A 6,471-nucleotide genomic window follows, 5' to 3' on the forward strand; every position below is an offset into this window, starting at 1 on the left:
TAACATAAATGACTATTTATAACCTTGAAAATAAACCTTTAAAGTAATATATAGTCTATTGAAATGTTGTAAATGTCTTGTCCATCAATACCATAACGTCCATTAATTAATTTTAACTTAGAATTTTAATATAATATTATAAAGTGAAAAAAATACTATAAAACATCTCTAAATTTAAACACCTACCCTACAATCTTATTATCCACCAAGAAGTTTTTGTGGCATAATTAAGACACCTTATTCGTTCATTCTCCCATTCTTCAAGAGGATTCGTCCTCGAATTCAATTGATTTCCTTGTAATGCAAACTTAAAATTATTTTCATTCCGTGGTTTTAATCTTGTCGAGGTCTTCCCTTTTATCTTTAGGTCATGCATGGATGTAAAAGTGAAATGGGAGTGCCGCTTCCTATGCAGCCCATTGGTCTTATTTTTTTCCATGAGTTAGATATTGGCACGAGTTGAAATTAATTATTCAAACTTGCTTTATAATAAGAATTTTAATTTTCGACAAGAATTCAACCGAAAAGGTAGATACACATAGATTGAGTGCTCCCCTTAGAAAGAAAATTCTTTTACTTCCAAGTTTCTGTATTTGTACCTTTGGTATACAAAATATTGTTCCCCTAAAAAACTAGAATCATTTTTCTTTTTAGTCTCTATACCCACGTCAAATATTTCTTTTTATTTTTTATTTTCTTCACTTTTTGTCTCTAATGGCCATTGAGCAACATATAATTTGTATACTGTATTTGCTGGCCTACCTAGAACCTAAAGCTCGGATACGAAATGACCGCTCTAACCAACTAAGCTACAAGAGCCACTTCGAAAAGTATTTGTACCTTTGGTATACAAAATATTGTTCTAAAAAACTAGAATCATTTTTCTTTTTAGTCTCTATACCCACATCAAATTTAAAGTCCATCAAATATAATATCAATAATATCAATATAATGACACCAGAAAACAGTCCAAACTCTGATGGAATACACATCGGTCCATCAAATAAGATCACAATCACAAAGTCCAAAATTGCAACTGGAGATGATTGCATTTCTCTTGGAGATGGAAGCAAACTAATTGAAGTCACCAACGTGACGTGCAGACCAGGACATGGAATAAGCATCGGAAGTCTTGGAAGATACACTAACGAAGAACTTGTTGAAGGTGTCATCGTAAAGAACTGCACGTTAATTAACACCACTAATGGTGTTAGGATCAAAACGTGGCCAGCTTCTGCTGCTAGCAGCACCGCCACCAATATGCACTTTTTGGACATTATAATGGTCAATGTTAGCAACCCTATTCTAATAGACCAAGAGTATTGTCCGTGGAATCAGTGCAATCGGCAGGTATGGATCGCATTCTCGAACCTTTCATTCATTTTTTCATTATAACTTAACAAATAAACCATTTGTTGTCTCATTTTAATTTTCAGATTCCTTCAAAAATTAAGATTAGTACAGTGAGCTTCAAGAACATTAGAGGAAGTTCTGCAACTCTGCTGGCAATCAAACTTATTTGCAGCCGTCACTTACCATGTGACGATGTAAAAGTAAGCAACATTGACCTCACTTACAATGGAATAAAAGGTCCTATTTCTTCCCAATGCACGAATGTGAAACCTATCATTTCAGGAAGACCGAACCCCAAGATATGCTCCTCTCCTTATGTTGTCCAATGGATTGTTCATTGCCATAGAACTTCAAATATAATAGACAACCTTAATTAAAAAAGAAGACCGCCTCTATCCATTTGACTCTCATTCTTTTGAGTTTCTTTTGTTGTACTTTTCGAAATAAATAAGATGGTCGACTGTTTGAAGGAGACTTTGTGTCGTGAACAACCTAATGTTTTTATTACCACCACCTTATATAATAAAATTGTTCCAAGTCTTGTTTTTTTCGTTCAAGTTTTGAATTCGAAATAAGACAACGTAATTGTAACAACCATTATTAAAAAAAAAACTAATCCATTACTCAAGAAAAGAATCTTTAACCAACCAAAATATCTAACTCCTCTTTCAATTAGTTACCCTAAACAAATCAATTACCATTAGAAATCTTTTAGACAGAATGGATGAGTTAGATTGAATCTCCTAACTACTTCCCATATTGCACAGATCCATCATTATTGTTAAAGAAGAATTAAAATTTGAGGTGACTAATCCAACAAGTCGTGTCCTTCAATCTATCTTTTTTGTCAATCGTGTAATTTTGGTTGCAACTTTTGGATATGACTTGTTAAAATTTAGCTTTCAGATTAGAAAATTAAGTGACAATGATTAATATGTATTTTAGGAATTTACATTTAATATCGAATTATCTACCTATTTATCCCGACCAAGTTTAGTTATAGGAAAAATGTCCATAGTCCTAGAAAAATTAAATATCAAAAGTAGCTAAATGTTATAGGAGTTTAATGTACCAGAACTCATCAAAATTTGCCCAAATCCATGGTAAATAAGGCCAAAAAATAATAGAAATCACAAAAGAGAGAAAATAAAAACAGAATTTGGTCTTGATCGATGATGCTATGTTTCGTGTTTTCAAGTCTTAAGATATTTGTTGTTCGTGAGTTTAGCTGGGTCGAGTTGAGATATTTTTAGACCTAACGCAATTAATTGGATCATAAATTTATTCAACTCAAACAACCCTTACTACATAATTAAATCTTTTGATTTTATTGTTTAGAATAAAATCTTAAGAAAAAGAAAAAAAAAAGGAACTAACCCATTTGGAAATGGCAAATGTTTCCCTGCTAAGATTTGGACCACGATTTCAAATTTGGATTCAGCAACTAGCAACTGATACCCTTGACGTTCCCCTGCATCTACCATGACATACCTACATTACCAACTTATCTTGAATTGCTTATAAGAGTGAAAACTATCCACACAAACCAACACCATTTTTTGTAGCATGCTTTTTCCTTACTCACATGCCTCCTAAGATGTAATCTCATACCTAAAATTTGGACCTTGGGAATCCAAATTTGGCATCTAATGGCCCCCACAATTTCTTGCCTCTTCAATGATATGGTCACATTAGTTACTTGTTTAGAATTGCTCCTAGGAGTGAAAACTATCTCTAAAAATCATGTTGCCTACTTTGATGCTTCAAGCATAAGACTCAAAAGTTAAGAGTGTTTAGTTTCGAACAATATTATGTTTGGCTACCTCTTGAAATTTTCTTAACAAACATGTGGGTAAAGACAAAATATGCTAAAAACAACTCATGTTGATCGGTAAGAATAATCTCCCTGCTTAGAAACACTTCATGAGGAGTAAATAATGTGGTCATATTGCAAAAGATGTCAAATGCTAGAGCCATTGGGTGTCAAATTCATACTAAAAAATTTGGTTCATATCTTGTTCATGGAACATTACATAAATCGGTTTAAGAGGTTCTTGCTTTTTTTTTTTTTTTTTTTTTTTTCTGGAGATGTAATCCGTTTCATGCCTCCTAAGATGTACTCGGTTTCGAGAAATTTCTCGAGATGTAATTTCATTTTTGAGAGAAAGAGAGAGAGATTGGTGTGTTTGGCTCAACCCGAGAGTCTATTTATAGAGACTCTTCAAGAATTTTTGTCAATAATATATTTACATATTTAATATTACTAGGATATAATACCTTATACAAACTATATTTAAATATTATAAGATATCCTAATATATATTTAATTAATTTAAATCTCATTCAAATTTTAAATATATTTTTATTTAATGTATCATACATTAATTGATTTAATATTTAATTGTATCTCATACAATAAATATATTTTTCTTTTTTTATATATTTAATATATTAAATATTAATTTGAAACCTTCAAATTAAATATATTTTCTCAATTTATTTAATATATCTAATATATTCAATATTAGTTTGAAATTTCAAATTAAATTTATTTTCTCATTTATATTTAATATATCTAATATATTAAATACCAATTTGAACCCTTCAAATTTTCTTTCAAATAAATTGAACCTTTAGCGTTACTATGAGCTAGCAAGGAAACCCTATGGACCTACCGATTACAAGCTCCAATGATACAAAATTAATTAATTAAACTTTTTAATTAATCAATTTCCATTCATTAACGGTAGGTCACTCCACTATAAACCTAGAGTTGCACTCTTATGCACTGTAGGACAAGTTATGTCCATTGATATAATCATTACAAGCAAGTCGATCCTTCACGAGTTGTTCATAACTACAGCAGGGTCAAAAGTCCGTTTTACCCCTGTAATTACATTTTTCAACTTAAATACCACTGATTCTCTAATAAACAATTTGTTTATGATCCAATCATAAACTAAGTCCCTCTCGGACCAGTGAGAGGGTGGGGCCCCATTGTTCAAGTCCCGAAATAAGTACTTAAGAGAACAACTCATCTAGTTTCCTCGTATGGGAAGGAGTGAATTTCATCTCATGATATTATGTTCCAAACTCCCTATTTGGTCAAGTCCCTAAAATGGTAGGCATATTGAATCGACCTAAAGGGCAATTCTCACCCATGTAAATTAAAGGACAAGCCCTCACAGGCAGGAGTTCATAACTCACTCAGGATTAAGATCGACTCGCACATAATCATCGTGTGAAATATTAATCTTCTCAATTAACGGATTTATAAAGAGAGATTAATCATTTCTTGGTTCAGTCTTATACAAACTCATTGTATAGGGTACCCCCACTTACATGTCTCCACATGAACGATTTGAATCAAATCATTTGTAACAATTACAAAGTCTGTCATATCAATAGTGTTACCAGGATAAGACATCCAACTTTATCCATATACTATAGACTCTTTAGGTTATTACTTGAACACGATCCTCTTGTATGTCAACCAAATACTGTTCAAGATTACATTAATAACCTTGGATTTTCATACCATGGATAACAATTAAATTATAAATAAAATAATAAAAATTATTGTTAAAAACCTAAATAATTAATTACGAGGCTTTAAGGCATAAATCCCAACAAATATGACATGTATTAAGTGACAACTATATGTACGTAGTCTAGAAAAACGCCTCAAGTTGACAATTCCTCTCTGACTTCTAAGCTCCCGAGAACCCTATCACCACGATCGGTAGCTTCACAGACCTGAAAAAGAAATGTAAATAAGAATGAGTATAAATATATTCAGTAAGCAACATACTTAGAGGCTCTTATCGCATCCATGTCATAGTAGGGAACCACCAACTTACTCTATAGGCTCTAGAGTTTCAACAATCTTGGTACACACACCTGAGCAGAAGATTTAACCTTCGTAGCGGTATCCGACGTCTGAGGATGAGGCGCTACGACATATAACTTTGTACCAGGTGAGGAACATGGTGAGTGCCAGCCTGCTCGTCGTCCATGGAGGAGTGAACTGGCGAACCCGTCGCAGAGGCCATGAGATCGCCCAAGGTTGGGGCGTGCTACTTTCCGATACAAGCCAGCTCGACAAGTTATTGATGGTGTTAATATAAAACATGCGGAAGCAATTTGGATCTTAGGAACTCTTAGAACATCAATTATAGTAAATAACTAGCTTGTTCATAAGTATTAAAACTCAAGGTATTTGAGTACTAACCTTTTGTAGTTCAAATTCCTTTTTCCTCATGAATCGGTTTCGAACCACCACTAGTGTCTTCTCCACTATTCTCCGGCCTTAGAATGGAATTGTGTAATCCGATGAGTGACTAAACTTGGGAGTGATTTAGTATATATGAAGAGAGAGTTTGTGAGAGTTTTTCTCAAGGTTTTTCGAAGGGAGAAGTTCCATGTACCTTGATCACTCTGTTTATAGAGTTATGTTTGCATGTTCATGTAAATTTGAGATCGCCAAATTTGACACTCAATATTCCACTCAAATGTTTGGGATTATGTGGCAAGCATGCAAGTTTGAGCTCACCAAATTTTCACACTAAAAATAACACTAAAATTTGTGGGGTTTATTTGGCAAGCATGCAAGTTTGGTTAAACCAAATTTTGACACCTCAAAATTCCATTGACTCAAACATGGATTTTTCCATTAGTGAAGACAACATTTTGACTTTCTTCATTTTAATTCGGTAACTAATTTGAAATTATTATATTAAAGGATTAATTAAACTATTTAATTAATATTTATTATTAATTCAAATGCCAATCCCAATCCCAATCAATTCCGACACATATTTCACTAAAATATTTAAATCTTATTTAAATATCTGAGATTCTCTCTTTTTGTTTAATTCGTAAATAAAACAAAAATGCGGTTAAATATATCTTATATATGTAGCGTATATTCCCTAATTTGAATTCGAACACTTCGAACCCACTCGTCACCTGTTCTATGGTTTAGTCCGATATGAGCTAGCAGAGGGACCTAATGGACCTATAAATCATGGACTCCAACGATCCAAGATTAACTGGTTAAATTCATTAACCTTGTTAACCAACACTCGTTAACTACTAGGACACTCCACTATAGCCTAG

General features: G+C 32.8%; 1 pseudogene; it reads left to right on the top strand.

Moving 5' to 3' along the window:
- Positions 1-951: 951 nt before the first annotated feature.
- LOC147789954 (exopolygalacturonase pseudogene) lies at positions 952-1,713 on the top strand (annotated as a pseudogene).
- The last annotated feature ends 4,758 nt before the right edge of the window (positions 1,714-6,471 follow it).

The sequence above is a fragment of the Cucurbita pepo genome, chromosome 12, assembly GCF_057944985.1.
Source record: "Cucurbita pepo subsp. pepo isolate OVF chromosome 12, ASM5794498v1, whole genome shotgun sequence".
Classification (NCBI taxonomy): domain Eukaryota; kingdom Viridiplantae; phylum Streptophyta; class Magnoliopsida; order Cucurbitales; family Cucurbitaceae; genus Cucurbita; species Cucurbita pepo.